Genomic DNA, 18,423 nt, shown 5'->3' with positions numbered 1-18,423 from the left:
TGTGATGCAAGCCATATGGCTATAGGTGCAGTTCTCCGTCAGGAAGGTAGACCAATAGCCTTCTTTAGTGAAAAATTGAATGAGGCCAAGAGGAAGTATTCCTCTTATGATCTTGAGATGTATTCTCTTGTCCAAGAATTCAAGAAGTAGCGACATTATTTGTTGCCAAAAGAATTTGTTTTGTACACAGATAACTAGGCCTTGTGTTTTCTCAACAATTAGGAGAAGCTTAGCCACAAACATGTGAAGTGGGTGGAATCTATCCAAGCTTATACATTTACCCTAAAGCACAAGAAAGGGGTTGCCAATAAGGTTGCAGATGCCCTCAGTAGAAGAGTGTTGACAGTGTAGGAGGTGTAGTTGCAAAGTGTGGGAATTGATTCCCTAAAGGTAATGCATGCACATGATGACAACTTCAAAGAGATTTATAAGGTATCTTTTAACTTTGCAAATACATACCATGTTGAGTATTCTGAGTTTTTTATTCAAGAGGAATTGTTGTTCAAGGGTGGTCAATTATGTATCCCTAAGTGTTAAATGAGGGATAATATCATCAAGGAAAAGCATAGTAGGAGCATGAGTGGTCACTTTGGGTTAGATAAAACCTTGGAGCAGGTGAGGAGACACTACTTCTGGCCCAAAATGCAGTCTAATGTCAGAAGGTTTGTGGAATGTTGTGTTGTATGTCAAAAGGCTAAAGGAGTGGCCACAAATGCAAGACTTTACCAACCCCTACCTATAACTAATAGACCATGGGAGAGCATAAGCATGGCCTTTGTAATGGGGTTTCCTAGAACCAAGCAGGGATATGACAATGTTTTTGTTGTTATGGACAGATTTAGTAAAACAACTCATTTCTTGCCTTGTAAGAGTATCAATGATGCTTCTCACATTGCGGGGATCTTCTTCAAAGAAGTGGTAAGGATTCACAGACTTCCTTTAAGAATTGTGTCTGATAGAGATGCCAAATTTGTAGGTCATTTTTGGAGGACTCTTTGGAGGAAGTTGGGAACAAATTTGTCTTTCACTTCAGCCTACCATCCCCAAATAGATGGGTAGACTAAAGTGGTTAATAGGTCATTAGGAAAACTATTGAGGTGTCTCAAAAAATGTCATGATCAATCTTGGGATTCGATCCTTCCACAGGCAAAATTTGCCTACAATGACTCAGTGAATAGAAGCACAGGGAAAAGTCCTTTCCAAATTGCCTATGGCATGAATCCAACTGATATTTTGGAGTTGAGAGAGTTACCCAAGGAGGTCATCTGTAGTGTACAAGGTGAGAAATTTGCTGAGGCAATCAAAGATGTACATGAGCAGGTTAAGACAACATTACAAAAGACTGCAGACAAGACAAGGAACAGGCAGATAAAAAGAGAAGGTAAGTACATTTTCAGTTTGGTGATATGGTATGGGTGCATTTAAAAAAGGAGAGGCTACCAAAAGACAAACACACTAAGTTGATGATGAGGAAGATAGGACCATGCATGATCTATAAGGCTTTTGGCTCCAATGCCTATGAAGTAAAATTACCACAAGATATTGGCCTATCACCCATTTTCAATGTTTCATATCTGACTCTTTGTAAGAATGATGTTGTTGCAAGTATTGTGACCAGTGAAACAATAGTAGAAGGTGATGAGTGGCTGAAGGATCTTCCATCCAAGCCACCTTTGAAGCCTAAAAAGATCCTAGATACCAAAGTGGTGAAAAGGACTAGGAATCAGGTTTACAAGGATTATTTGGTCAAGTGGCATGGTTTTCCAAAGGTAGATGCAAAATGGTTGGATGAGCATGATATTCTGAAGTTTGGTTGTAGACTTGAAGATCTCTTCTCACATGGAATTGAGAATAGTTCACCCGGGGAGTATGGTGCAGGGGAACCAAGTGGACATAAGGAGTCCCATCCATGAGAAGTTTAATCTTTCTTTTTTTGAATGTAATAATGATCTTAAGATCCAAGGGGAACATTATCATGTTTGTAAGGCTTTATATCCATCTTGTTTATTCATTTATGTAATAGGATCTAGGGGGTCAACCTTGGTCACACTTGTTCAAAAGGACCAAGATGAGTGTCAAAAGATGTCATTTATGTTATGTGGTCATATTTGACTCCTATGTAGTGGTTTTGTGTTGGTTTGGTTGGTTGTAGGGCCAAGAGTGCAAAGTTGTACATTGTGTCAAATTGTCATGACAACTTTTGTTGTCAACTTAACAAATTTTGTGGTTAGTTGGTCTCCAATGGTCCTATGGTTCAAATTTTAGTTGTGGACATTGGGAGACATTGGATATTGCACATAAAATCCTCTAAGGCCAAACTTGTATGATTGATGAAGATTTGATGAATGAGAAGTCATCTTTGTTGCAGGAATTTGTATCTTAGTCCATGTATTTTTTTTGTTTCATTATTGTTTTCGATTGATGAATGCATCTAATGTGTTTGGAGGGTTGAAAAAGTGTTATATATAACATATCCAAGTGGTTGCAGGGGTTGAAATTGAATTTGGAGCTAGGGGATTGATTTTCTTCAGTTCTTGGTTCTGAGAAAACCCTACCTAGGGTTTCATAAGACATGGTTGGTTCCAAACATTCCCAAGAGTGAAAATTCCTCAAACTCAAGGGGATTTTGGATGAATAGGTGTATCATAGCAGGGTAGGGTTGACACTGATGGTCATGAGTGGAGGAGAGAAAAAGGTGCACTGAAATACATGGCATTATGTAATGGCAAGCAATTGAAGAGGGGTAGATTGGTTTGAGGGAAACCAATTGAGTGAAGGCCCAAGATTTTTATGGAATCCTTGGTTTTGAAATATTTTCTGATTTTTCAAATGGTTGTGAAGTTTTTGTGAGTCCATTTTATAGGGGTTGCTTTGTAAAACATGCGTAATTGGGGCTCTTGACCAATTAGGACATGTAGTATTTCGTACAACTAGTCGAAAGGACTCCGACCTGAATCTAACATATGTTATAGAGGGCCCCAAAGGGTACTCAAATCTGCAATTTTTTTGTCAAGTGGTTTGGGAATTTCGTGAGTTATTCCCCAAAGACTCAAAAACTAGGGATGCAAGGATTGTGAAGCCTTTGTGAAGAACAAGGATATTAGGAAGTTTGTAGACCACTTACAATGCATGAAACATGTCAAGAGGGATGTGAAATGACATTTTATGAAGGTGGTTTGGGTCTATGCTTTCTTGTTGGTGTTTGAGCTTTTGAGTGCATAGAGCCTAGTATGAGTAAGGGCTATATGTGGAGATATGTTATCTAGTATTGAGTGATGTCCACCATTGGTGTTGTGAGTTTTTTTTAAGGTTGACATGTGGAAGTAAGTCCTTGTTGATTGATCAATTGGAGAAAGTTGAGTGAGTCTGTGGGATTGGGAATCCTACCTAGTTTCCCTGTGGCTCTGCATCAAAAAGTAGGAGGATGTTGGAAAGAGACACTACATAGTTGGTCAAATGTTGTCAGTGATGGAAAATCAAGTTAGCTTACTCATCCATAGTGAATTATTTTCTTATACCGGAAGTCTGAGTGAAGATTTGGTTAAGTCCAATAAGTCAGAACAGAGCATCCGACAAAGTATAGTATCTTGATTGATATTTCCTTTAAGTTGAATATTTTGTGTTGTGGAGCTAAGGGAAGCTTGATAACTATCATAGTACCTAATTCCATGATTTTAGCCTTTGGTGATAAGTGTTGTACAAGTTAGGAGATTTAGTATATCAATTTTTGGGTCGAACACTGTAGTATGGTCGACTTGTATAGTTGATCATTGTGCGGAATTGATGGAGCCAATTTGATGATTGTTTTTGTGTTTGAGGATGTTGAGTCGGCATGTGGGAAGCATGTGGACAATTCTTTTTGGTCTGCATAAGTATTTGAGATCGGGTTCAACCGACAGTTCATACACGTTTGGTGAACATGATAAATGTTCTTGAGCTGATATACAACCAATATGATTGTGTGTTGTGGATATATAAGACCAATTGTTATGATCATTTTGGACAACGGTGGGTATGTGAAAAGGTTGTGTGATAAAGTGTGCACAGTTTCAAGTGTGCAGGTCTGTGATATATGCTCCGGATTCATGATAGAATAGTGGAACATATCAGAGTGAGATAAGTGTGGAAAGTTTGATTATTTTTCTTAACCAAAACTATTATTAGGCATTTGTAGATGCCACTTTTTAGTTCAAGTACTTTTGTAATCTTTTGTGATTGTTCTAAAGGCAATGAGCCTAACTTTTTGAGAAATGGGCTCTAGGCAGCATGCATGAATGCATGTGCATTCCCAATTATAATATTTTTATATTTCTGCAAAGTATTTTTATATTGTGGGTTCATCCCCATCGTGGTTTTTTCCCTTAACTAAGTTTTCACGTATAAAATCTTGGCATTATGGTGTTGTGGCTATTTAGTTTATGTTCTTGCATCTTTCTTTTTCTCATATGCATTAAGTGGTTGAATGAACAGTTTAATAAAGTTAAAAATTGTAGAACACTGATTCACCTTCCCCCCTCTTAGTGTTCCTTGATTCCAACAGAGGACCAGGGTGATGAGTACATCGGTTCTGACATTTTTGGATCTTTTTCAAGGACTCTATATTTTGCTCAGATCTAGGTGCGCGCGAAAATGTTGCATCCGTAGCTCACTGTTTTCTTAGTTTTATCTTCATTTTTCATAACGTTACCTTAATTCACCATTTCAACTCACAAAAGAGGAGAACCCCTTAATCAATCCACTTATTATTTAGTGTTCATCTTTGTAGACTTTTGATTGAATATATTGGATTCTCCCTCTTTTGAATGTAATGGTCAACTCAAGCAAAAATTAAGGGTTTTCATACATCTAATGGTGGAAACCCTAAATTTTTCACCATTATATTCTGGTGAACCCAAATCCTTACACCTTTAATTCTGATTTATGTTCTTATATCTAATTGTCTATGCAATTTAAAATTTAAGTTTTTTATTTACAAGTTTGATTTCTTTGCAAATTTAAAAAATTTAGAGGTTAATTTCACTAAAACCGTAATTTTTAAATTCAAAATTGACCTTATGAATTGCTTAATTTGGATTAATTATTTCAGATCTAATTGTCTTTCAATTTCAAAAATTCAAATTTTCACTTGCAAGTTTAATTGCCAATTTAAATTTAAAAAATAAGTGGTTAATTTCAAAAACCCTAATTTTAAAAAAAATTTAAATTTTTTTCTTGTGGGTTGTTTAAATTTTGAATTTTTGTCATCTTGGAGCTACCTCAAATTCAAAATTGTAACCTTAGATCTAATTTTAAATTTAAATTTTAAAATTAAGAGGTTCTTTTTACAAGGCCCTAATTTTAAATTTACATCTCCTATTGGGTAATTTTAAATTTAAATTAAGAGGTTATTTTAGCAAAGCCCTAATCTTAAATTTAAATTTCCTAGGGGGTTGCATAAATTTTCACAATTATTCTTTTCAAAACAATTTTCTTATTTAATTGAATAATCTTTTTTTCTAAAATTTTGCATTAGTCAATTATTCTGTAAGTTTCAAATTCAAATTTCAAGTATCAAATTTCAAAACTCAAATTTCCAATTTCCCTCCCTTATTGCATGAGTTTTACTACTATAGTCCAACCTATAATATTCCCATGAGAATAAGTTGTAGAATTAAGGCTTCCCAAGGTTTAATTACCGAGGAGATGGAGCCTAATTTGGATAACTTATTTCATGAGGATATTGGTCGTTCTTCCAATCCTACACATGATGTCATTTATCCTCATTCTTTACATGTGGATGAATCACTAACTAGGTTTTTTGTTGACCAATTGGAGAAGATTGACAAGCAATTTGAAAATCTTCAACAATGGATGAGTCAACAATACCCGGAAAGTGAATCTCTCCCATTGATTGAAGGATTAAAAAGAATGGTTCAAAGTGGTAAACTTGGTGTTGGTGTGTTGCATGATATTTCTCATATCATGGATACTAATATTATGCCTATGAAGAGTTATGTTGAAGTCCTTGGTTATACACAACCTCCTTGTCAAGTTAATCATTCCATTCCTTTGACTATTCCTATGGCTAGTGTTCCCACTTTTACATCCAACATCATAGCTATCTCTATACAAAATGTCACACCTACAAATGTTAGTCAAGGGGGAAACTCCTCTAATCATAATTCCTTCATACCTCCTATGAGTGTTCCATTTTCTACCCAATCATCTCCAATACCTTCCTACCATAGTGTTCCACCTCCTTATTATCAACCCCCACCTTTATATAACAATATCCCTCCTTATTCTCAAGCTCCTCCTTCATTAAATAATGCTATCCCTCCTTCTCAATCCAATATGTCCAATTTCAATCCTTCTACTGAAGCTACAATCACTAATCTAACCTAAACAGTGTCTTCCTTGCAACAACAAATTGCTTCTATGAATCAATCTAAGTATAGTGTGCCCACATTTGATGTATCAAGCTCATTATCCAATGACATTGTTCAAGATATCCCACCTAAACATATGGAAGTCCCTCAATTGGAGCTTTATAATGGAAAAGGTGATCCCTTGACTCATGTTAAAACATTCCAAACTTTGTGTAGTGATTTTTCTCATGAGCAAAGACTATTGGCTAAATTGTTTACTAGAACATTAAGGGATCAAGCTTCTCAATGGTATTTTTCTTTGCCTCCTTATTCTATTACTTCTTTTCAACAATTTCACAATAATATTGGTCCTAAGATTACTTTGACTGATTTTATGCATTATAAGTAAGGTGTTAAAGAAAAAGGGACTCATTTTATTGGTAGACATAAGCATTTGTATTCTCAAATTTCTTTTCATGTGCCTGATCAAGATATTTAAAGAATTTTCATTTCTAATTTGTAAAAATAAATTAGGGATAAACTTCTCTTTTCTGAGTTTACTTCCCACCTTCTTATGATGCCAAAGGCTTTTGTCAATACCATCATCAACCCAATCATGACACTGAAAAGTGTTATTCCTTGATAATTAAGATTCAAGACTTGATTGATAACAATACCATATCTATTACTAGTGTGTATGATAAAGGAAACAAATCCATAGCCCCTCCTATCAAAATATTCAAATTTTCATTGATCCTCTACCTTCCCATTCCACTAATGTGATTGAGATTGATTGTCTTTCCTTCTCTCCTAAGGATGTTGTCCTTGAGTCTAATAATATGGTGAACCTTACTGATAAAAATGAACCTCCTAAGGACTTATGCATCACATTTTATCCTTGTGAGATTATTGAGGCACCTGATGACCCATTATATATCATAGTGAGAATCAAAGGCATACCCTCTTGAGGGATTCTTATTGATCCAACTTGTATGGTTAATGTGATAACTGAAGAATTTCTTTATACTTTAAAATTTCATCAAGTGACATATGCGAAATCTGATGTGGTGATTAAAATCTTTGATGGTTTCTCTTGTCCCATCATTGGTTCTATTTCTCTTCCCATTGAGGTTGGTACTAAAGCTTTAGATGTTAACTTTGCTATCATTCCTACATCAAAATAATTTTGTGTGAAGTAAGTGTTGTCCATTTGGATGAATTTATTATGTGTTGCATTGATGTTTTGTCATTGATGTCAACACTAGCTATTTGGATGCTTTACCGGTACCCTTTTGGTCTTGGTAGGTTGAGGAGTTTCTGGTTGGTTTGGATTCAGCATGATTCGGTAGGCTATGATATGGTTTGGTTATTGAATTGGCTTATTCATGATACTCATGTTCATATTTAGTCAGTTGGTTTTGGTTTGGTGATCGGATGCTATCTTGCTTGCTTGGAAGCTTGGCTTGTGGTTCGGACAAGGGTTTCACCGACAGAGCTTTTGATGAAGATCTTTGATGATATGCATAAGTGGTGTTGGTGCAGTTTCTAGTGAAGATTCAGGATTTTGTTGGTGATCATGCTCAAGACTTGGTGGATGGAGATTCATTGCTTTAGCGTGTGAACCTATATTGGGTCCCAGTTGATCTAGGTTATGGACCAACTTAATGTAATGTGTGGATTGGACCTCTCGATGTGTTTCTGGGATATCTTATGTGTTGGATATTATTTGTTTGGTCTAAGGCTGACATGTTTTGTAATTATATATTTAGTTTAATGTCTGGTGGCTGACCTAATTGTTTATGGTTGAGGGTTTGTATATATATGATGTAAGATCTCATTTTAGATCAGATATAGTTGTGTGTGAGGATATGTAATGTGCGAATAATGTAATATCATTCAGGCAGAGGATTTGGTTGATCATTGGTGATGAAATTGGGTTTATGTAAGAGGATTTAGTCCTTTGGTATTGAGCTTAACCAAAACTATACTCACGCATATGAGATTCTATCTTTGTAGTTCAACACTTCTCTGGATTGTAGTCTAGATTTTTATGTAGTTAGTGAGGCTCCTATCATGATGAGAAATGTGCTCTAGTTTGTTGTCCTTCCTGCAAGTACAGGACCCTCAATTGTAATTCACATACTTACTGCATAAGTATTATTTGACTATGGGTAGGCTTTCCACCGTGGTTTTTCCCTTTACCGGATTTTCCACGTATAAATCTTGGTGTGATGTGGATAGTTTATTCTGTGATTATTGTTTATGCTTAATTGATTTAACTTCTATTCTGGTATTTGGTTTAAGCATTCTGGTATTAATTTTTTGGGTTTTAGTATTAAAGCTTTAATTTCTTAAGGTTCCAATAACCTGTGAAAACTAATTCCCCCCCCTCTCAGTTGTCTTTCGGTCATTTGAATTGTCTAACAATTGGTATTAGAGCATTGGTCCTCTCTGTAGAAAGCTTAACCACTTGAGGAAGATCCTATGGCATCTAACAATTCAAGTTCATCCAGTTCATCAAGAGCTATCTTTCAAAGGAACATTCCTAGGCTTGAAGCAACAAATTACACAGTATGGAAGATTCGGATGGAGACTCATCTAAGATGTCTTGGCAAGGAGATTTGGGAGATCACACAGAATGGTGTTACACCTTATAATCTAGCATCTGGCAATCCTCCTCTGGCAAACTTGGATAAGGAGCTTGAGAATGATTGTAGAGCAAGAGAAGCCCTCTTGCGTGCACTTTCTAATCAACAAATAATGGGATTGACTGACAAATCATCTAGAAAGGCTATATGGGATAAGTTAGAGACTCTTAATGAAGGTGACCCTACAGTGAAGATTTCTAAACTTGATGGTTACCGGGTGAGATATGAAAACCTAAAGATTGCTAAACTTGATGGTTACCAGGTGAGATATGAAAACTTGAAGATGGAAGAAGATGAAAGGATTAATGCATTCATGGAAAGGGTAAATGAGATTATTATGGGAATTCAATGTTGTGGTGGAACTCTGAGTGAAGATGAAATTGTTTCTAAAGTTTTGAGAGCCCTACCACCAGTTTACAAGATGAAGGCTATTGCTATTAATGAGTTGAGAACAATGGCTAATACATCTATCAACAGAGATACCTTGGTTGGGAAATTGTCTGCTTTTGAGCTTGAAGAATTTGGACCTTCTGGAGCTATGAAGTCTGAACTTGGTTTTCATGCATTTGCATCAACAACTGGTAAGCAATATTCGAAAGATTTGTATGCAAAGGAATTGGATGATATGAAGAGAGAAGATGATGAGTTTGAGCAACTTCAAGCACTATTTTCTAGAAGAGTACCTAAAGGATTGGTAGGAAGTAAGTATGAATGAAAAGCACCTTTTAAATATTTTGCATGTAATAAGATTGGTCATTTTGCATCTAGATGTCCTGAAAGGAATTCAATATTTTAAGAAAGAGTTATAAGATCTTTTAAGCCCCATCCTGGATATCAGAACAAGTATAAGTACAAGAAAAGCAGAGACAAATCATGCTACATAGAGGATGAGGAAGGCATTACTGATTCTGATGATGAACCGGCAGAAGAATCTGCTAGTGGCTTTGACAATGGGAAGGAATGGGTGTTCTTGGATATCAAGGAATATGTTTCGGCATTGGAAGAGAATGTACCTAAAGAGAAGGAACTTGCTACTAAAATTGAGGACAAGGATGAATGGGTAATTGACAGTGGTTGTTCACATCATATGACTGGAGATAAAGGGAAGTTTCTATCATTGTGAGAATTTGATGGCGGTCAGGTTAGATTTGGAGATGACAAAGCATGTATGATTAAAGGAAAAGGAACTATCTCATTAGATGGTAAGAATGATACTGAAAATGTTTATTATGTTGAAGGTTTAAGGCATAATCTTTTGAGTGTAGGACAATTAATGGATAAGGGATTTCAATTATAGTTCAAGGATGAAAAATGTAAAATCATTACGAGATTGGTTTGGAGATTGCAACTGGTACACAGACAAAAGGTAATATATTTTATTTGAATTCTAGTGAGAAGACATGTTTGATTACACAAATTGATGAGAGTTGGCTATGACATAAAAGGTTGTGTCATGTGAATTTTTATTGCATTGTGAAGATCAGCTCAACTAAGGTAGTTAGTGATATACCTAAGATTATGAATCCGTATAATCTGGTATGTAAAGAATGTCAAATGGGGAAACAGGTTAGAACCTCTTTTAGGAGTATACAAGATAAATGTAATGATGTTCTTGATCTTATTCATACTGATTTGTGTGGCCCTGCTAGAGTTAAAAGTTTTCAAGGTGATGGATATTTCATGCTAGTCATTGATGATTATTCTAGAATGATGTGGGTTACTTTTATGAAGGAAAAATTTGAAGCATTTGAAAAGTTTAAAATCTTTAAGGCTAAAGTGGAAACTGAAGTTTGAAGATTAAATGTTTGAGGTTAGATCATGATGGAGAATTCACATCCGATGAGTTTAATACATTTTGTGAGAAGCATGGTATAAGAGGACAAGTTTCTTCTCCTCAGACACCTCAGCAGAATGGAGTTGTGGAAAGGAAGAAGAAAACTATCTTGGATGCTGCTAGAAAAATGATGATGGAATCTAGTCTACCTCATATCTACTGGAGAGAAGCAATATTAGAAAATTCTACAGTAACTGAAGAACCAGGAAGAGGAATAAAGAGTTATAAGACTCCTAGGTATGTGAGATTGAATCATTTAGAAGATCATATCATTAGGGATAAGAACAATGGAGTAATGACAAGAAGAAGATTGACAACTAATGAGGTATGTTTAATTTCTCAAGTTGAACTGATATCAATAATTGAGGCATGTAAAGATGAATATTTGTTGAAAGCTATGGAAGAAGAAAAATATCAGATTGAGAAAAAAAACACATGGGCTTTGGTTCCCTGGCCTAAAAATAAGAATGTTATTGGAACTAAATGGGTTTTTAGGAATAAATTTAATGAAGATGGTCAAGTTGTAAGGAATAAGGCTAGATTGGTTTGTAAAGGATATTCTCAGAAGGAAGGAATTGATTATGGAGAGACTTTTGCACTTGTAGCTAGGATTGAAGCTGTAAGATTATTTCTTGCCTATGTTGCCCACAAAAACTACAAGCTTTATCAAATGGATGTTAAGTGTGCATTTTTTAATGGGGATCTTGATGAGGAAGTTTATATTGAGCAACCTGATGTTTTTTCACTATCAGATGATACAAACATGGTTTGTAGGTTAAGGAAAGCTTTATATGGATTGAAACAAGCACCTAGAGCTTGGTATGCAAGGTTGGATAAATATCTTTTGAAGCTTGGTTTTACTAAGGGTAATGCTGATGGTAATTTATATTATAAGGTCACTGATGATGATATACTGATTATTGAAGTATTTGTTGATGACATTATTTTTAGAGGTGAAGATAAGTTATGCATGGAATTTTCTAAGAATATGGAGAAAGAATTTGAAATGTCTATGATTGGGGAAATGAATTTTTTCTTAGGTTTGTAGATTACTCAAACTGATAAAGGTATTTTCATCTGTCAATCTAAGTATGCTAGGGAATTGTTGAAGAAATTTGGTATGGGAGATTCTCAATCAGTAAGTACTCATGTGGTTACAAGTGAGAAATTGACAAGAAAAGATGTTTCTACATCGGTAAATCCTACAAGATACAAATCTATGATTCGAGGTTTGCTTTATTTGACCCAGACTAGGTCTGACATAATGAATGTTGTTTGTATTATATCAATATTTCAAAGTGATCCTAGAGAAAATCATGAGAGTGCAGTGAAAAGGATTTTTAGATACTTACAAGGTACATCAAAATATGGTTTGTGGTACCCTAAGGATGATGACTTTACTTTTGGTGCATATAAAGATGATGATTGGGCTGGTGATGTTGATGAATAGAAGAGCATATCTAGTGGAGCTTTCTTTCTTGCAAAGAAACTTGTTTCATGGATCAGCAAGAAACAATCATGTACTTCTTTATCTATTGTTGAGGCTAAGTATGTTGCTATTGCTACTAACTGTACACAAGTTTTATGGATGAAGCAAATGTTGAAGGATATTAAAGTGCATTGCACTAGACTGATAGTTATTCATAGTGATAACTCCACTGCTATTGATATATCAAAGAATCTGGTATTTCATTCTAAGATAAAGCACATATCTATCAAGTACAACTTTTTAAAGGAAAAGGTGGAAGCAAATAAAGTTAGATTGGTTTATGTGAACACTAAAGAGCAGATTGCAGATATCTTCACTAAACCTTTGCCTAAGGAATCATTTGAGTACTTCAGAGATAGATTGGGAGTTTCTGCCCCTCCGGTAGAGACTTCATTGATGCGGTTTGGCATCAGTCCAGTATGCATTATTAGAGATATTTTTTATTCCGACACTGATGTGGGGATGCTACTACTCAGGGGGACTAGTTAGCTTTGTGATTCAATGGTTTATGTTTTTTCTTTGATATTTTTGTTAGATTTCTGGCATTGATGTCAAAGGGGGAGAGATATTGATGTGAAAAAGAAAAACTTAAGGAGTTGTATACATTAGAGAGAGAGAGAGATATATATGTATAATTCAAAGCTTACAGAGATATCATTCATAGGGGGAACTTCATTACTACATATGTATGTGGGAGATTGTTGGTTGTCTTCCATTAGGGGAAACTTGTTTGACATTTCTTGGTACTTAGATGTTTTTCACATCTAGTGTTGCCATTAATGTCAAAGGGGGAGATTTTTGGCCATTTGGATGAATTGATTATGTGTTGTATTGATGTTTTGTCATTGATGTCAACACTAGCTGTTTGGATGCTTTATCGACACCCTTCTGGTCTCGGTAGGTTGAGTAGTTTCTGGTTGGTTTGGATCCGGCATGTTATGGTAGGCTCTGGTATGGTTTGGTTATGGAATTGGCTTATTCATGATACTACTATTCATATTTAGTTAGTTGGTTTTGGTCTGGTGATCAGATGCTATCTTGCTTGTGGTTTCGGCGAGGGTTTCACCAGCAAATCTTTTGATGAAGATCTTTGATGATATGCATAAGTGGTGTTTGTGCAGTTTTTGGTGAAGATTCAGGATGTTTTTGGTGATCATGTTCGAGACTTGGCAGATGGAGATTCATTGGTTTAGCGTGTGGACCTATATTGGGTCCCAATTGATCTAGGTTGTGGACTGACTTAATGTAGCGTGTGGATTGGACCTCTCGATGTGTTTTCGGGGTGTCTTATGTGTTGGATATTATTTGTTTGATCTAAGGCTGACATATTTTGTAATTATGTATTTGGTTTATTGTCTAGTGGTCGACCTGATTATTTATGGTCAAGGGTTTGTATATATATGATGTAAGATCTCATTGTAGATCAAATACAGTTATGTGTGAGGATATGTAATGTGCGAATAATGTAATATCATTTAGGGAAAGGATTTGGTCAATCAATAGTGATAGAATTAGTTTTATGTTAGAGGATTTAGTCCTCCGGTATTGAGCTTAGCCAGAACTGTACTCAAGCATAGGAGATGTTATCTTTGCAGTTCAACACTTCTCTGGATTGTAGTCTGGATTTCTATGTAGTCAGTGAGGCTCCTTTTGTGATAAGCAGTATGCTCTAGGCTGTTGGCCTTCCTACAAGTGTAGGTCCCTCAATTATAATTTGCATACTTACTACAAAAGTATTATCTGACTGTGGGTAGGCTTCCTATCATGGTTTTTCCCTTTACCAAGTTTTCCACGTTTAAATATTGGTGTCATGTGGATGGTATTTATTCTATGATTATTGTTTATGCTTAATTGATTTAACTGTTATTCTAGTATTTGGTTTAAGTATTCTCCTATTAATGTTTTGGGTTCCAATATTAAATGTTTAATTGCTTAAGGTTCTGGTAATTTGTGACAACTGATTCACCCCTCACTCTCAATTGTCTTGTGGTTATTTGAACTATCTAATAGTAGGGACATCCTTGGCTCTCTTCCATGAAAGCGATCCCTTCTATTGTTCATAAGTTCTTACAATTACCTCTTGATAACAAGATCATAATTCTTAATCATAGCATGTACCAACCCACGATTAGGAAAAGAGATATTTGTATTGATTATTTTTGTTCTGAACAATTCCAACCTCTTAAACCAAGAAGTGATCCTATTTTTCAATCCTATCAAAAATGGAAGAATGAGATGATCTTATCTTTGAGAAAACCTAGAAATCCACCACTTAGTCTTCCTCCAACTAATGATCATATGCCTCTTCTTATGGATAAGTCTATTATTTCTCCTAAGAATCTATTCCTTATCCTAAGGATGAGTCCATTCTTCCTCCCAAGGATAGAATATATATTCCTCCCAAGCGTCAATTTATTCCCCTTCCTAAGGCTAAACATATTATTCCTCCTAAGGATAGACCTATTCCTCCTCCTCATGATGGACTTGGTCTCCTTCGCACACCTCCTATTCCTCCTTTATATTGTGTGGTTCCACCTCCTATGTCTGACAAAGGGAAGCGAATGACATCTCCTATTGTTCAACCTAAAAGACCTTCCCCTATGCATCCTTCCTTCAAAGAAGAAAATAATCCTATGCCTAATGAGCCTAAACCTTCACAACCTTAAGCTAAAACTAAAAGAAACCATTGTGTGAGAGAATTCCGATGGAGACATTGTGTGAGGGCTTGTGTAATTGCTTCTCAAAATACTTCTTCTCTGAAAACACCAAATTTGGATATAATCCCATTTGTTCAACCTTCTCCTAATGAAGAAGTTCAACCTAATTCTCCAAGATGTAAACTGATTAAGACAAATGATGGTTCAAGTTCTATTCCTATTAGAGCTCCTATTTTTGTTAATCTTGATGAAGAAATAGGTGAGAATGTTGTTAATAATGAAAATGTTGATCCTAATATTTCAAATGATGAATATGAATATATTGATGTTGACAATGATTTATCTAAATGAATTTAAAAATCATTAATCCTAGCTCCTAGTAACAAACAAAGTGACTCATCGTTAGGGCATGGTCCTTGTTTGGAACTTGTGATACCTCCATCTATTGTGCTTGATGTTGCTCCTATTTCATGTTTTCCACCTTCCTGAGACAATGATAAGCAATATCAGGAGGGGGATATCGTGCTTGATTAGCTTCATTAGCACCTTAGATTCCCTCTCTCTCTATCTTGCTTGTTTATGATCTTCTTCTATTTGTCTCTTAATTCTTCTATTTGTTGTCCCTAGTGTTGTCTACTTGAGGATGATGCAAAGCATTGAGATGTATTTTGGTCTCTCCCATGTTGATTGAAAGGACACATGTGCCCTTCTTCCATGGTGGTTTTTCTTTCTTTGGAGGATGAGGACAATTCTATGCATATATATATACATGATATGCATTATTTATCATAAAAATAAAACTGACCCTAGAGTTAAGTAAAACCACCTTGTTTTTTATGCCTTCTGATCATTATCCTTTAATTTTCCCTTTCTTGGGGGCTTATTATTGTGATAACATGCTTTTCTTTTTGGGGTGTATCCTACCTTAAATAAATTTCTCCTGATAAGGCATACTCAATCACTTTAACGTGGGGACATACACTCCGCTCAATGATTCTCTTCTTGAATTCTTGATACTTAAAGTTACTTAGTGAGCTTTGTCTTTTTCTTTGTAATTTTGATATTTTTCTTTTCATGACTCATAGTAAGAGAACCTTACTAGCTTGCAATCATGGTTCTCTCTTTCTCTTTCCTTCATGATGTCTATTTTATCTTGTCATCAAACTTTCTTCTCAAAATACTTCTTCCTTGAAGACACCAACTATTGACATAATACCATTTTCTCAACCTTCTCTTAATCAAGAAGCTCAACTTAATTCTCCAAGACGTAAAATGATTAAGACAAATGATGGTTCAAGTTATATTCCTACTAGATATCCTATTTTTATTAATCTTGATGAAGAAATAGGTGAGAATATTGTTAATGATGAAAATGTTGATTATAATATTTCAGATGATGAATATGAATATATTGATGTTGAAAATGATTTATCTAAATGATTTTCAAAAGAATTAATCCTTGCTCCAAGTAACAAACAAATTGACTCATCATTAGAGAATGGTCCTTGTTTAGAACTTATGATATCTCCATCTGTTGTGCTTGATGTCTCTCCTCTTACATGTTGTCCACCTTCCCAAAATAATGATGAGCAAGATCGAAGGCAGATGATGTTCTTGATTAGCTTCATTAGCACCATAAATTCTCTCTCTCTCTCTCTCTCTCTCTCTCTCTTGCTTATTTTCTTCTATTTTTCTGTCAATTCTTCTATTTGTTTCCCTAGTGTTGTCTACTTGAGGATGATGCAAAATGTTGAGATCTCTTTTGGCCTCTCCCATGCTGACTCAAAAGACAAATGCACCCTTCTTCCATGGTGGTTTTTATTTCTTTGGGGTATGAGGACAATTATACGCATATATATATATATATATATATATACATGATATACATTATTTATCATTAAAAGCATACTAACCCCAAAGTTAAGTGAAACCACCCTGTGTTTTGTGTTTTCTATTCATTATCCTTTGATTTGTCCTCTCTTCGGGGATTATTATTGTGATAATGTGCTTGTCTCTTTGGGTGTATCCTACCTTAAAGAAATTGCTCCCAATAAGGAGCACACAATCACTTTAACATGGGGGCATACACCCTGCTCAATGATTCTCTCTCTTGCATATCTTGATACTTAAGTTACTTAGTGAACTCAATCTTTTGCTTTGTAATTTTGGTATTTTTTTTCTTTTCATGACTCATAGTAAGAGAACCTTACTAGCTTGCAGTCATGGTTATCTTTCTCTCTCTTCTTCATGATGTCCCTTCTATCTTGTTATCGAAGTTGTGATATCCTAAAGTCCACTGGGGGCTTGGTGTATCTTGCCTCCTTAATGACTTAGTGAAATTTTTTCAATGTGAACCCTTTGTACTTTACCGAGAGTATGATTGACTTCATACTCCCGCTAAAGTGGGGGATAAATGTAGCATCCTAAAATTGTACGCTTGTACAATTTTGACCGCATTGGGTCCTTGCCTTATCATTTATGCCTCTTGGCCTGATTGGGACCTTATTATGCTCATACCCCTCAAGAATTGCATTATTTTTAAAAAGGGGTAGGACTAGGGCGCCATGCCCTGGACCCCCCTAAATTGGGCCCCATTTAAACCCTTGGTCTTATTTCAAAATTGAGTGGGATTTCTCTCTTTGTGTTGGCTCATGTCCAAAAATTAACAATTTATCCAATGGGCAAGTATAAAAGGAGGTTTTCCCCTCTCATTTGAACATATACAATCAATCACATACATTATACATAAAAAAGATCAAGCTGTCAAGCATTCAAGAGAAATTGAGCATTAATCAGTCTTCCTTCAAGACTTGAAACAACAATAGATTCAATATTCAAGCATTGGAGAAGACATCTACATCCTATTTTGTTGAAGACTTTATCAAGCTCTAATTCTATGTGGAGACAAATAAAACTTCACAAAGAGGCATATCACTTGATTTTTAGTCATTATTCAACATCTCCCTTAAAAGGAGAATTATCTTTCCATTACAAAAATTTCATGGTTAATTCCAAAACTGGGGTTTGACCTAAGGCAAGCCCCTATTCCCAACCTATTTCCCTTTCTTTTTGTGTGTAGGAAATAGGTATAGAGTTGTACTCTTCATAGTAGGAACTATTTGTAGAGATGAATCGAACCTCTTTGGCGTGTCAAAACATAGGAGGACTAGGGCGATAGGAACACCGGTCTCGACATTTTTGGAGCTTTTTTGAGGACCAAAATTGAATCTACATATTCTACTCAAATCCTGGTGCGTACGAAAATCCTGCATCCATAGCTCACTGTTTTCTCAGTTTTATCTTCATTTTTTAGCACTTTACCTTAATTTAACATTTCAACTCACAAAAGAGGAGAACCCCTTAATCAATCCAATAAGTATTAAGTCTTAATCTTTGTTGAATTTTTATTAAATCTATTGGATTCTCCCTCTTTTGAATGTAATGGTCA

This window comes from Cryptomeria japonica, chromosome 11, assembly GCF_030272615.1.
Source record: "Cryptomeria japonica chromosome 11, Sugi_1.0, whole genome shotgun sequence".
Classification (NCBI taxonomy): domain Eukaryota; kingdom Viridiplantae; phylum Streptophyta; class Pinopsida; order Cupressales; family Cupressaceae; genus Cryptomeria; species Cryptomeria japonica.
Note: the sequence above shows the minus strand (reverse complement) of the source record.